The 15,030-nt window shown below is 40.2% G+C and overlaps 1 protein-coding gene across 2 annotated transcripts in view; it reads left to right on the top strand.

Annotated features, from left to right (window-relative positions):
- RSPH3 (radial spoke head 3) overlaps positions 1-15,030 on the top strand; it is a 394,995-nt gene that overhangs the window by 119,987 nt on the left and 259,978 nt on the right. The window lies entirely within an intron of this gene.

The raw sequence follows: 15,030 nt of genomic DNA on the forward strand, positions 1-15,030 counted from the left end.
TTGGGACTATTATACACAGATAAACAACCACCCTCCTACTGAAGAAGAAAAGAAGATTAGCTTAAAATCCTCAGAACAGTCAACATTGTCAATATACTGGCAACTATTCACCTGGAGATATTTACACAGAAGCTTTCATACACCACACAAATTAGCCAAAATATTTGCTAGTGAGGATCAACGCTGGAGATGTTAGACTAAACCAAGAGCGGACTGGCAGCATGTATTCTATGAATGTAAATGTCTCACTTTATATTGGAATAATATTATTTTTCCAGATTGTCTTCAATGCTAATTACCAATTAACAAAATCAATGATTTTATTCAATTCTCCCCCGGACTGTGTACCTAAAAAAGACTTTAAAATTCTATGGACATTGATGGCAGTAACACACAAAATCATCACCATTCACTGGAACAGTGTGACTTCTCCCACATTCAAGGAATTTAAAAACTTATCTTTATAAGTTGGACATATGGACATATCTACACCCAAGAACAGAACCACCAGACCTACATAATTTTATAACCCTTGGATGAAAATTCTGGAAATATTTGAGAAAATGGACAAAGATTTATACACTAATATATCATTCTTCACAGTGTGTTTAAATGTATTTATTGCTTTCTTCTGTATAGACACCAATGTATATCGTTATATATTGTTCTGTAGTTTATAGGTTTTAAAATTGTATATATGTTAACCATTCTGAATTCATGTAATGTTTGACAAATTATGATATTAAAAAAATAAAATAAAGGGAAAAGAAATAGGCCTATAATGTCTCACTTTGTCACCTTCCCCTCCCTCTTTAGATGTCAGGATTATCCTGGCCCTCCTCCTACTTATTCCAGTTTTGCATCCCCTTGTACTCCTCCTCTAGGACCTTCCACATTTCCTTCAATTCCCATTTGTAGAACTCTAGGGAGAATCCATCTGGCCTACTAGCTTTCCTTTTCATTCCTTGTAAACTTTACATTCAGCTTGTCTGTCTGCTCATCCCCCAGTATATATTCCTCTACATTCTTTCCCCAGTTCCATTCTGAGACTTCTTTCTCTTCCTCTTGTTTGTAAATCTTCCTGCAGTATTCCTTGAATCTTTCCCTGATTAACTCATCCTCTTCTAAATATTCTCATTCACCTCCCCTTACCCTCTGTACCTTCTTCTTGTATATCTTGGCTTGTTGTTTCTCTTTTGCCTCCCCTTGTATCCACCAGCAGATCCTTCAGTACCGTTGTTGAATTTCTTGCTCTATATTAATTCTACTCTCCAATTCCATTCTTATTTTTCCTTAATCTGCAGTGGTTTCCATCTAATTTCATTTCTTCCAGCTTCCTTCTCTACCATAACTATAGGTTAGTCTCTCTCTTGCTCCTTGATCACCATTCCTTTTTTTGCCTTCTGCCCTCATCAGTTTTCCTCTGACAGTGACTTTGATCCCATCCCATCAGTATTCTTCCAGTTTGTCCCCGCCTTTCATATTTTGTTTTCTACTGACTCCTTTATTAGTTCTATCTCCTTCCATTTATAGCTATCCCACCTGTACCTCCTTCTCACTGTTTTCTATTCCTGCACACTTATCTTAAGTCTCACTGCTGAGTGATCTGATACATGTTTCTCCCTTACTTGGATTCCTTCCGTTATTTTCATTAGGTTTTCCTTCCCTAATAACCTGTCTAACATGTTTGCCTGTACCAAAATGCTCCTTGTGGCAATGTATTCCCTCTCATTTGGATACCTTTCCCCTCCATGTGTACAACCACCCTTCCCCTTTCATTCCTTGAGCTAGTTCTTGTCTCATATTTTTGATATATTCTTTTCTTCCACACGTCTTTTTGATTCCATGGTGACATTGCAGTTCAGACTTCATATCTTTCAGGAAGGAGGTGACAACAAAGGCTGTTATAAGAGCTATAGTTAAAATATGTCTGTGGTTGTGGACCTTTGACTCTCCATTAACTGAGGCTTTCTCCAGATTTCTTGTGCTAAGAAGTTGAGAGGTATGCTGTTAGTCACCAGTCTAGTACTCCAGCTTCATTTCTGCAATTGTCCAACATTTTTTTTTCAGTTTTGGAGCTGTTTGCTGTGCTGCTTATATACCATTGCTCCTTTATTTCACATTTGTCTACGGGGTGTTGTTTAATTTTCCCTTGTTTTCCCCCATACATTCTTTTTCATGTTCCCTAGTTGTTACATCAGCAATTATTACTTATTTTTTTCTCAGGCATGATCACTAAACTTATGTTCAGTGTTGTTTATTGTACATCATTAAGTAGTTATGAAAAATATATCACTTACCTCGGAGGCTTGCCCATTTGCCTCCTCGACTACATTAACTATCAGTGCACTGGGAATCAATTCATTTTATTCAATTATATGTAAAGTTTTGATTTTGTGTTCTTTGAGGCATGTTTCACAAGATAAGGATCTTTCTCATATATATAACCTCCTTCCTGAACTGTCCACAATCACTTGCCTTCCAATGTCCATTCCTTCTATTTATTTATTGGTTCTTGCTTTTTCTGTGGTTACTTTTAGTCCTTCTGTCATTCTGCCTTCCACTTCTTCAACTCTTCCAGTTTTCATAAATGCTATAGTTCTGCTTATTTAGTCCCTCTTTTGTCTAGCAGTTCACTTCTGAGTCACCCAAACCATCAGGTGCACCATTCTTTCAACTCCTTCCAATTCTCCTTTGTCTGTCTCTACTTCTTTCTCTGTTGTTGAGCGTAAATACCCCTTGGGAGAGGCTTCTTGTTCTTTTGTCCCTTTCCTTTTCACCTTCTTGTCTCTTTTCTCATCTTCTTGTGTTTGTCTTTGTCATTTATTTCCTACTCATCTCATTTAGTGACATGCAACACCTCTGTACTTCTTTGTCTTGTCTTCTTGCCTGCAGGGGTTTTAGCATCTGATATTGTGTTTTCCCAGTGTCTTCATGTCACCTCTCCTATATCTAAGGCCGCTGTCCCAGTTCATGTCTGGCAGATGACTGAGACTTTTATTTCCTGGCTTTTTTAACTGTCTATGATACCATTGTTTAAATTTTTGAACATACTCTATATTATGTAATCTGATCAGTTCCGCTTCTTGTTGTACTTTCAGAATTGCAGGGTAGTTTATCCATACAGTTGTTTGATTTATTCTCAGTTAATTTAATTCCTCCAGCATACCTTTGTTTCTCATTTAGAGAGTTTAAAGTAATTTCCAAACAACTTTATAAATATAGAACAAACAAAATGCACCAGTCTTCCACTAACAAACTTGTATTTATTTGTAGAATAAAAAATAAAAAAAGTAAGCGCTTTCACGATAATTCCTATCGCTTCATCAGACAACTAAACAACTAAAAGTTACAGTTCAAACTTGTCAGCTGATATGAACAAACCAATAACAAAAGACCCAAATCTTAAAGGTCCACAACAACAATAAAAAACATATAAAAAAAAAACATATAAGAAAATTCATTGAAAATGTCACCAAAAATCTTCCTTCACCTTTATAAATATGCCTGCAAATGGGGTAACTATAAGTCTTTTTGCTTGCCTTATTTCATTTTTCTCAGCAAAGGAATGGAAGCATGCCAAAACCTGCCTGGGTCTTCTTTCTGCTGATGCTTGCTTCCACCCACTCTGCGTATCCTCTCTCTTAGTGTTGCTTGATTTCCTGGTATAACAAATCTCTCATGTAAAAGTTGCATTATAAATTGTTCCAGTTCACTGTTGCTCACTCTGTTTTGTATTCCATTTATCATGATGTTATTATTTCTTGAATGATTTTCAAGATTACCGTTCTTTTCAGGCTTTTTTCCTGCAGCTCAGCGTTAATTGCTGCTTTACCTTCCTCCAAATCTTTAAACTTCCCTTTAGCCTTTTGACGTCTTGGTTGTTGCTGTTCTATTGTTTTTGTCAAGGACCTCAAATATTTGCTTACTGTGATTACCTTTTCAAACAAAATGCACAATTACTCCGCTAAATTTTAAGCTTTACATACAACCATCTGTTCCTCCTTTTGATCCTGCTACCTCGTCTTTTCTTATGGGTTTCTTTTTCTTCCTGGGAACACTATTTTTATCCAAATCTCTGCAGGCCCCATCCAGGGCTTTGGGCTTAGGCAACCATCTTGGCTGGGCTCTCTAGCACCTTCTTTGTCAAGAAAAAGTGCACTTTTACCCCTGATTTTATTGCTAGACTTTTGGTCTTTTGGTTTTTATGAGTTGTCATTAAAAAAGTTTATTACAGACTCAGATTCCTGTCAGTATTCTTTACAGACTATGCTCAGACAGGAAGAAGCCAAGAGGAAACAAGGAGGTCCAGCAAAGAGCTATATGGATTGTGTGAAGGAAGACCTGCAACAGTCAGGCAAGAGTGTCAAAGAAGATAGGAGAGATGCATTGAATAGCTGACAGTTGACACAAAGGCAGAGCCCATGTAGAAAATGGGAATAAGGGGATTTATGATAGTGATGATGATGATCCATCTGTGAGGAACTCCTCAGATAGATTTGTTTGCCTCCAGCCATAACAGACAGTTGAAATTTTGCTACAACACTCATTGTATTCAGGTTGTCTATTTTTGTTTGATTCAACATGTAGGATGTCTGAGCCAATCAGATCAAACCTTGGTGCTTTATACCAGCATATAGGATCTGAGAGCTCTGACTCCTCTCTTACCCACAATTCCCTCCTCCTAGCTGACTTAACTCAGATCTCATTTGCCGCTTGTCAGACCAGAATTGTTTGTCAAGAGCTCCAATACTTTCACAATAAGTGATAGTCATTTTTTGATTCACTTCTTACTCCTCCCTCTAGGATAGTTGTTGGTTTCCTTGTTTGTTCTAAATTAGTATGTAGATAGGTTTGTTAGATAGCTCCTTTATATAGATATTTTTCAACTGTGCTGGATAGAACTTTTTCGTAATATTCTATAGATTACATAGTAATTTTCATATAGATCTTAGTAGGATAGCAGTCAAGTAAGATAGTATACATTGCGTTTTTCTCTTCATATATATTTTTACTTATACATACACATATATATAGATAGATACTGTAGTTGGGTATATATAATAGGATTCAGAGAGGTTACTATTATTGTCATTGTTGTAAAGATTTTCTTAGTGTAAAAAAGTTGTTCTGATGAATGAAAAGTCCACTGGTTTCAAATGAAAAAATGATAAACCTGTGGACACAAGTCCCCACCCCCCAAGACTTCCATTCCCTTTGTGTTTACTGCCTAGATCCTTCCCACATAGAGGATAGCTGCAGTGCTTGTGCTGCCTTTGGCACCAGAGCTCTTCAAACCATAAGGAAGATACTTATTCCTAAGGGACTTTTTCCCCCTTAGACAGGGTCCAGAATATCATCAGAATCCAAGGCACTCTCCAACTCTACTTCTTCAGACGAAAAGAAGGAAAAAAAGAGAAAGAAAGATCTAAAGAAAAATAGAGAGAAGTTTACAGAGAAATACTGAGAAAAACTAATTGAGAAGTGACGAGAAGAAAGGACAGAGAAACCAAAAAAAGGTCTCCGGAACCAAGCGCTATTCCCAGTCCGGCAGTTAAGTTGTCTTGGCAGTCAGACAAACTGCAGTGAAGATCAAACTCCCTCCCCAAAGCCTTCTTTTTCTTTGGGTCCAATCAGCCCCAGTCTTCATTTTCAGATACTTCAAAAGCTACCTTTAAGACCACCGTCTGTAGCTTCTTCAAGGTCTGTTGAACCACCAGAAGCTTAACCAAAATGGATGGCAACCATATGTCCCTGAGGAGACCGGTTCAGCTGAGGATCCTTCCTGCCTCATCCCCTAGGAGAGGGCTCAGAATGAACCCATTGATACCATCCGTCATTGTTCTGACACTGCATCGCTTTCTGGTTCTGATGTATAGGGGTCCAAACCCCTGAACTGCACCAGCATAGGATCTGATAGCCCTGTAGACTTTGGCTTCAACATCTTGCCTCATGTGCTCGACATCATTGCCTCTGGGTCAGGATGAATCCTGGAGCCAGACGTTCCTGCCAAAAAGAAAGCAAGAACTGAGCATTTAGTTTCTGCTGTGTCAGTTTCTCTGGACATGAGTCATTTATTCAGTTGGCTTGGGGTCTTATGCAGGCTTTTGTACCTTCCTGTAAGCTGGTTTCTTTTAAAAGAAAAAGGGATTCCTCTTTCCCAAGAAGTTCAAGATTTTAAATCTGTAGGGGCATGTGAAGGGACATAAGCATTTTTTTCTCCCAAGGTTTCTGATACAGATTCTGAGGATGGTATGGTATCTTAATCATCTTGTGATGGATTCTCTTTCCCTGAGACTATTTCCAGAATGAGCCAGTGTTTTCAGTGGGAGAATACTGAGGTTTTCAAACCCCTTATAAAATACCATGATCTGCTACAACTGGAATTTACAGAACACTAAGCTCACCCCCACTGCAATCAACTTTGAAAGATGTGTTTGTCACAGCCTGTGGTTTCCCTGACAGCCAAACTGCTGCCCCTAAAAAAACAACTAGGATGTACAAGGTACCGGAGTCTTTCAATTTTTTTTACACATTAATCCCAGACCTGCTCCAGCTGCTATAGCTAAGTTAATCCAGCTGCTGAGCAATTTGTTCATTTTAATCCATCTTATAAGCATTGTAAAGTTATTGATAAGTTTGAGGAAAATGTCTATGCTTCTGCAACTTTGACTTTAGAATTTTAAACAGTCAGGCTCATATGCTGAAATTTATCCTGACAGAGGCCAGAAGTCCAAAAGTACATTCAAGTCTTCTTGAATTGTAAAAAATTGTGGAATGTTTAGCTGCCATGTCATCTTGTCAGGAAAATCTACTTTGTTTGGTTTATTGTCTTCTTTTCCTCAGGTCACTACTTGTTTGAAGTTAGTTTATGACTCTGTAAATACTGCTTTCAAGGCTGTTGCTACTGGTACTGTTTTGAGAAGCTTTGCCCTGCTTTATTCTCAGAAACTTGCAGAAAATGTCAAGAATGGAATTTTGAATTCTCCTGTGGATAGAGATTTAGTTTTTGGACTCTGCTGCAGGGGTTATCAAAAAAGTGTGATGAGAGAGATAAGGTGATTCAGGGAATGTTTCAGATTTTTCAGCCCTCATTCAATGAATTCTCTATGTTTGTTTTTTTTTGCTCCCTTGTCCAGTTTTGGCAAGAAACAAAATAAAGCATCTCACCTGATTGCTAGTAGGCAGACATTTAAAAAATATTGGCAAGGAGTTTCCAAAAAGAGTGTGGGAACCCTCACACAGAACAAAGGACAGTCAATCAAAACAGGATGACAACACCCCCCAGCAGTCCCTTGCCCCTTCTACAAAGTCTAAATATCCATTTTTCTCTTCCGTAACAGACTGTTTCAGACAAATGGGTCCTGATACAAATGGCAGTGGGAGGAAATTCCTGATTTTCAGAGGATTCCTCCTCATCCATTAGACCAAACATTTCTCTTTGGTCTTCCTTCCTGTCCTGCATCATATGCTGTCTCATAGAAACTATTCCTTTTTCCTAATTGGGGAAAATTTTTTATTCAGTAATATTTTTAGTGCAAAGCAGGGATTCTTGGAAACCAGTTCTGGATCTTTCTTTTCTGATTCAGTTTTTGATACTGCACAAATTCGAACGGGTTTTACTTCACAACCTGTTACCCCTTCTTCCTTATTTGAACTTTTTTAGTAACCTTAAGTTTAAAAGATGCATATCATCACATTCTTATTCATCCAGATTTATGGCTTTTTTTTGTCTGGAGTACATTAGCAGTTCTCTACCTTACCCTTTAGGTTATTCTCTACTCAAAAGGTCTTTACAAAGTGTCTAGCTCCTGTCATAACCCATTGTGGGCCACAGGGCATCCACATTATTCTGTGTTTAAAAGACTTGCTTATCTTTGCAGAGTCCTACACAGGCTGGAATTCCAAGACAACATTCAAGCCTTTTTTGACTCCATCACATAGGATTGTGATTCTGAGGTGCCTGCTAGACTAAAAAATGTATTTTGTTCCAGGGATTTTCCACGTGAACTTCTGTCTCAGTGAGGGATACTTCAAGATTCTGGATCTCATGTCATCCACGATTCTAATGATACCTCTTGAAAGACTCCACATGAGAAATATACAGTGGTATCTGAAGTGTTCCTATCATCAACACCTGTTGTCTTTTCAAATTTCAGTTCAGGAATTTTTGAAAAGAGAAATCACTCAGTGGAGGCATCAGATATCTCTGAATCCAGGGTTCCCATTCCTCCCTTCTGCTCCAGAGCAGTCTGTCACTACTAACTCCTCTGTTTTTGCTTGGGAAGCAGTGTCAAGGGAAATAAAAATACAAGGTCTCTGGGACAAGAAAGGCAGACAGAAGCACATAAACATGAAAAAATGCTAGATCTTGCAAAGGTCTAAGCTCTTTGAATCATCAGTGGCCCCAGGACCTCTTCAAGTAGTTACAGACAATATCACATTGATGTGGTACATAATCAAGCCAGGTAGAACCGTATCTTACCCCCTTTTCAGACTAGCCATGTTAGTGTGGGATATAGTTTTACAGGGCAGTCTCACTTTACAGGCAGTAACATGCCATCAGAGCAAAACTGTGCAGCGGCAGACAAGCTGAGCAGGACCAAGGCAGACTCTCACTGGATAAGAGAGTCTTTCAAAATTTGATTCACCTGTGGGGAATTACTCAGGAAGACCTTTTTGCCTCTTCTCAAAATGATCAGCTGACAAAATGCAGCACTCCATGCAAGAAGGTCTGGAAGACTGATGCCTTTTCATTTCCTTGGACAGGAATATTCCTATATGCTTTTCCAATGATTTTTTTTGGGGGGGTTTCTGAATTTTCAGAAGGACTCCCAAAGATCATTGTGGTGACTCTTTCCTGGCCAAACCAACAGTGGTTCTTTCTCTTTATTTGGAATTGGCCAGTGGCAATTATCACAAGTTTCCTCACAGCTGGATTTACTCCTCTAAGGTCAAGGATGTTTGATACATTCAGACCCCAAACAACCACAACAGACTGGATAGATAATGGGGTTATGATACCTTTTAGGCGCCTATTCTCTGCAGACATACAGCAGATACTATTGGAGGCAAGAAAGCCTGCTACTAGAAAGTCATATGTCAGGAGATGGAAAAGGTTTTCTAGTTGGTGCCAAGAAAACAACCAGCATCCATCTGGGGCTAGCATTTCCCTGTTTTTTACAGTATTTGTGCGAGTTACTATCCTTTGGCCTGACTTAGTCTTCTGTTAAGGTGTACATATATTTTACTTTTCCTAGCAATGTCCTGTCAGAGCTTATGCCCATTCTCTTAGCTGGCATGAAAGTTCTAAAGGGCTTGGTGCCCAAAGCTAGCCTTTTAGTCAGTTCAGCTTCAGTTGACTAATGGTTTGGTGAGTGCAAGGTGCCCTGAAGCTTTGGAAGCTGGCTGGCTGTTCTATCTTACACAGGATATAACCCCTATAGCTTAGGCTCCAGCAGCAGCAATCATTTGAACATCTACTGTTATGATAAGGTTACTTACACAACTTTGCTTTCTCCCTTCTTTTGAAAATGGCCAAGGGCAATTATCAAAAACTTCCTCACAGAATGGACTTACTCACACAGGACAGGGGTTGTTTGATACATCAAAACCTTAAACATCTGTAGTGGACTGCCTGAATAATATAATTTTAATACTTTTAGCACCACTTTTCTGAGATGTGTAGTAGGTATTAAAAGAGGCAAATAAACCTCTTATCATATATAGGTAAGTGAACTGGATTTTCTAGTTGGTGCTAAATCAAGAACCTGGACCTTTTAAGGCTTAGATTCCTGTGGTTTATTATCCTCCAGTCTCCCTTACTCTTCTGTCAAGATTCATCTTTCAGACATATCTGCTTGACTGCCATTAGGTACCCCTCCCCCTTTTTACCCTACCTCAGATGAAGCATTTTTTTGAAAAGATTTATGCTATCCATCCACGTATAAAGTACGTGGCTCCTTAGTGGGATTTTAATTTTGTTCTGGAGCAATTTATACTGTTTTCTTTCAAATCTGCTCATGATGTTGATCTGAAGTTCTTCTCTTGGAAAATAGTATTGCTTTTTGCTCTGACTTGTGCAAGAATGGTATCAGAGTTACAGGCTCTTATTGAGTCACCCCTATCTCATTTTTCACAAAGATTACACAAGATTTCACAAAGTTACTTTGAGAGCAAATCCTTCTTTTATGCTTAAGTTTACACTAAGCCAGGCTATTAATTTTCTTGTTTTCTTTCCAGAGCCAAATAATTAGGGAGAAAGAATCCTGTACACTCTGGATGTCCACAAGCAACTCAGATACATTAATGACAGAACATACTTTTAGGATTTCTAATCAACTCATCTTCTATGAATGTAAGGAAAAGGGGCAAACTGTGTCTAAACAGACAATGTATAAATAGATTCATAGGATGATACTAGGCTATTGGGTTGGAGGCCCTTATAAGTCTAGCCAAGAATTTCACACATGTTCCCTCAAAATCAACACCGGTTTCCCCTGTCCATCAGAGACACAGGTGGGATCCCAAGGGTGTATTTTCTGTTTCCCATCCAGTCGTACAGGTTCCTCTTAAAGTGGGCTAGAGAGGTACTCTGCTTGACATGGAGAGGGAGTCTGTTCCACCGATGGGGGAGTCTTTGACACAAATCTATCCTGCCAAATGTCATAGACCAGGTTGAGGCCTTCCGTGTGGGTTGCGCAAGTGGAGTTTGACTTATGGATATGCAGCAACTCCATCAAGGCTGGGTCTGAGATGGCCTGGTATGCCAAACACAGGTGACCTCTGAGCAGTCTATGCGAGACTGAGTAGAGGGACAGGGCTTTTAGCCTATCTGTGTAGGATGGGTGTTTGGGACCCTGGCTTTTCCTGGTCAGGAACCTCTGTGGTCTCTCTAGCTACTGCATGTGCTTGGCAAGATACATGCCAAAGGGGGCATTGTACTCAATAATGGGTTTGATGAGGTAGGAGTGCTGGGATGTTATGACCTCCCTGTTCCTGGATGAAATACCCTTATTTATGAGGTGGTCCATGTAGAAAGACTTCAGTACAACAGAGGCAACGTGGTGGTCAAAAGTCAGGTTGCTATCAACCTGGGTGCCCAAGTCCCTCACTACTGATTGCATTGCTTAGGATGTTGTTATTAATGTGATAATTAGTAGAGATGCCATTTTCCCCAAAGGGGATAATGATGCATTTCTTGGCATTCAGTTTGATGCCATGCTTCTGGCACCAGTCATTAGTATGGGTAAGGCCTTCTTGGAGGATGTTCACATCACTAGGGGAATTTAAGACAGTACCCAGCTTGCAGTCACCTGCATACTTGGTCAGCCACAGACTACATGTTTTGGCTTGTACCTCAAAAAGTATATCCCAAACAGTAGAGGCCCCAGACCAGTCCTTTGGGTACACCGCTCATTGCAGGTGTACTACTAGAGGTGGCTTCCCCTATTTTGACTGAGCTGGTTCTATCAGTGAGCCAGTTAGCTAGCCATCTGGTAACAAATGAGTTGATGCCTAGCTGGAAGAGTTTATCTATTAAGCCCCACTGGGGAATAGTGTTGAAGGCTTTGGCTAGGTCAAGGTAGGCGGTGTGCATCATCTTCTCCTCGTCCATGGCTTTGGTGACTGTTTCGAAGAAGTCGACCAAGTTTAACAGGCATGATCTCCCTTTGACAAAACCAAACTGTGTGGGGTCAAGTGTTTGGAGGTTGCCAATGTCCTTGTTTATAAGTTTCATGATACTGCATTCAATGGCCTTGCAGATCAGGCTAGTTAGGCTGATGGGCCTGTAATTGCCTGGGTCAGTGGATGCTCCACCTTTTTTGTAGAGGGAAGACAGTGGCTGTCCTCCCATTCAGCTGGGATGAACCCGGTGCTCAGGCTTTGGTTGAATGGGGTGTCTAATGGAGCTGAGATCTCATGCCTGAGTTCATGTAAGATACAGCCAGGGGTGTTATTGGGTCCCATGGAGACTGTATTTTTTGCCTTTGAGAGGGCATTAAAGACGTGCTCCCTGGTGATGAGGGGAGGGGGGAGCAGGTGCTGGGGATGTTCTGGTTTACTGATGGGGGGACAGGGGGGTGAAGTTTTCACTGAACCTGTCTGCCAGCAGGTTGGCTATAGCTATGGCATTTGTGTATGTGGTGTTATTGACCACATAAATGGTTGTCCTGTTTGTTTTTGTTATTCTCACTATGACAAGACATTTCCAGGCAATTTCTGTGCCAACTGTATCAGTGTTGTGGCTATGCCTGTGGCATTTTGGAAAGGGGTACATTCTAGAAATATACTAGAGTCAGCAACTTGGACATATATACACACATTAATCAAGCACTACAAAGCAGACTTCTTCTTTAGATGCAGAGTAGGCTTTGCTAGGACTATTCTCTAGGGGCTCCTAGACTCTAATCCATCTTCTTCCTTGATTACTCTCTGAGCTCTGGTACTCATCCCATATAGCTTGGACTATGTCCTTGAACTCACGTGGTTTTGTTCCATTCAACTTCCAGGTTTTCAGCTTAGTCTGTGTTGACCATAAATCCATCACTGACCACTGCTTTCTGCTGATTTTGTCCCCCAATGGTTATAATGTGAGCTACTGTTTCAATGGGGGATAGCTTTCCCATCTTTAATTTTACCTCGTTGTCCTTCCTTACTAGGAGGAATTCTACCTGAGCTACATGTTGGCTATTATTATAAGTGATCCTGTGACCGTCTCTCTTGATGAACCATGTATTGATCTAAAGTCTAGAATGGCAAAGCTAGGAGGCTAATAGAACTATTGTAATGTTTGTATATCAGGGATTGAATGGGTAACTGTAAGTTCACCCCAGGGGTTCCACCTATGTCCCTCTTGGACAGGGGTGATAGGTGCTGATCGTGGAAATAAGGCTTGGCTAGGCTTGTAAGGGCCCTAAGGTCATTAGCCTAGTAACCTCCTATGATCCTATATGGTAGTGATCAAGTATATAACTCTTATTTCTAAGTTATTGGTAGAAATGATGCTGATGAACCATTACATAAATCAGTAAGCAGGAATAAGGATACAAAATCATAGTGATTCAGATATAAATTTTTGTAATGGAATATATTGTTATAAGTATTGAGACTGTGTTATGGACAACTGGAATTTTTTAAGATAGGAGGATTTTTTAAAGATATGTTAAAACTCTTAAATGTTTTATAGATGATTTGATTTTTATATATCATATAGGACTGGATAGAGCAAAATGTTTTATTGACAATTTGGGTATTAATAGTTGTTATGTTATCCTATCTTGCCTTCATTCTTAACTGGTTGGGTTCGGAACCAATCCTTGGTTCCGACTCGGCCTAAGACAAAGCTTGAGTTCTTCCACTAGCTCGTGGCTAAACCCTATCCCAGGATGCTTTTGGAGAGTTCCCCAGATCTTGTTTGCTGCTAAACAAAATCAGGTGCTTCCATTCTGGCTGCAGCTAAGTGGAAATTTTTTCTTCCTTACTCTTGAATAACTGTTGTTGATACATACTTAGAAAGATGTCTAGTGTTTTATACTTTTGTTGGAAATTCATTAGTGTGTTCGCTTCTGTTGGTTATTTGCTGTTGGCCATCGTTTCTTTCTCTAGGCCTATTTCCCTTCCCTATCCTGGCTAAAGTTATACCTTTTTAAGCCCTTTTAGTAGAGTGCATCCCTTAGTTACCTTATTCAAGCTTGTTTGAGTTGGAGAGCTTTGTAAATTTAAGGTATTTTTTCCCTCTATTTACCTGGTAAGGTCGTTTAAGTTAGAGGGCTACCGTTGGCCCGTTTTACGTAGAGGGCCTTCTTCTCCCTTTCTTTAATTTCTCTATATATTAGGCAGCTTTATTTAATTTAGAGAACTGCCTCTTTTCTCTAGCTAAACTGTAATGCTTAGTTGATTCTTTTGTGCTTAGTTGATTCTTGTTGTTTAAAACAAAAAATGTGTATATATATATATATATATATATATATATATATATATATTCTCTATTAGTATTTAAGCTATTATAGTTGTTGTTGTTGTTCTTGTTATTGATATTGTAAGCATAATGTCCAAGGAACCTAAGGAAACTAAACCCTCGGGATACAAGAAGTGTGGAAAATGTAACCAGAAAATGTTGTTGACTGATGGTCACACTGTTTATGTTTACTGCCTTGGCGCAGTCCATTTACAGGAATCATGTGCCTTCTGCCATTCATTCAGTCACAGAGTGTTGCTTGAGAGAAGAAACAAGCTGATATTGAGAGGTTTCAGTGCCAATGGAGTTTTACCTACGGAGCCGGTCCCCAAATTTGGAGCCAGTTTCTCAAACTTTGAGATCACCCTTGCTTCAGTCAATTCTCCTAGTCCCTCCTGTCGATCCTCCAGCAGCCTCTCTGTTGAAGATGTGTATTGTGTGGTGTGGAGACTCTTAAGGACACTGGTGCTGGCTAGACTGTTGTCAGATCCCACCCAGAGGGATTTGGAACTGGCCAAGACTACCCCTCCACAATCTATTCCTCCCCTGATCCAATCTGGGACCTCAGAGTCAGAGTGTCTGGAGCTGATTGTAGTGGAACCGTCGGACCAGAGACTTACACCAGGATCTTTGGGCCCAACTACTACTCTGACATCCTCAGTTCTGTCTGAACTCGAGGGGTCTAGGAGCCAATGCTGTCCAGCCAGGTCTGGGGAGGAGAGTCGGATCGGACACTTGTCTGATCCAAACTTGCCTCTCGGGGCTTCGGTGCGGCTGAGCTTGGCTCCTACACTGGCCTCGGAGCCAACCCCTTTGGTTCTGGGATGCCTTCTGGTTCTTCGGAGTTGGGAGCTTCCTCAGACCAGGGGCGGGGGGCCTTCGAGGTAATGAGGAGTGCTGTCTCCACTAGCAGCCCCACTCTCAGATGCAGACATTCTTCCCTCAAAGACACTGGTGTCTGTTTCGGCACCATTGCATCCACACAGACATGGAAACCCTAAACCTCAGGATACCCCATTGGATGAAACCCTCTCTTGCGAAACCTCTCCAGAATACCTTTCTGAAGAGGT

The sequence above is a fragment of the Protopterus annectens genome, chromosome 13.part0, assembly GCF_019279795.1.
Source record: "Protopterus annectens isolate FY-2018-M chromosome 13.part0, PAN1.0, whole genome shotgun sequence".
NCBI lineage: Eukaryota > Metazoa > Chordata > Ceratodontiformes > Protopteridae > Protopterus > Protopterus annectens.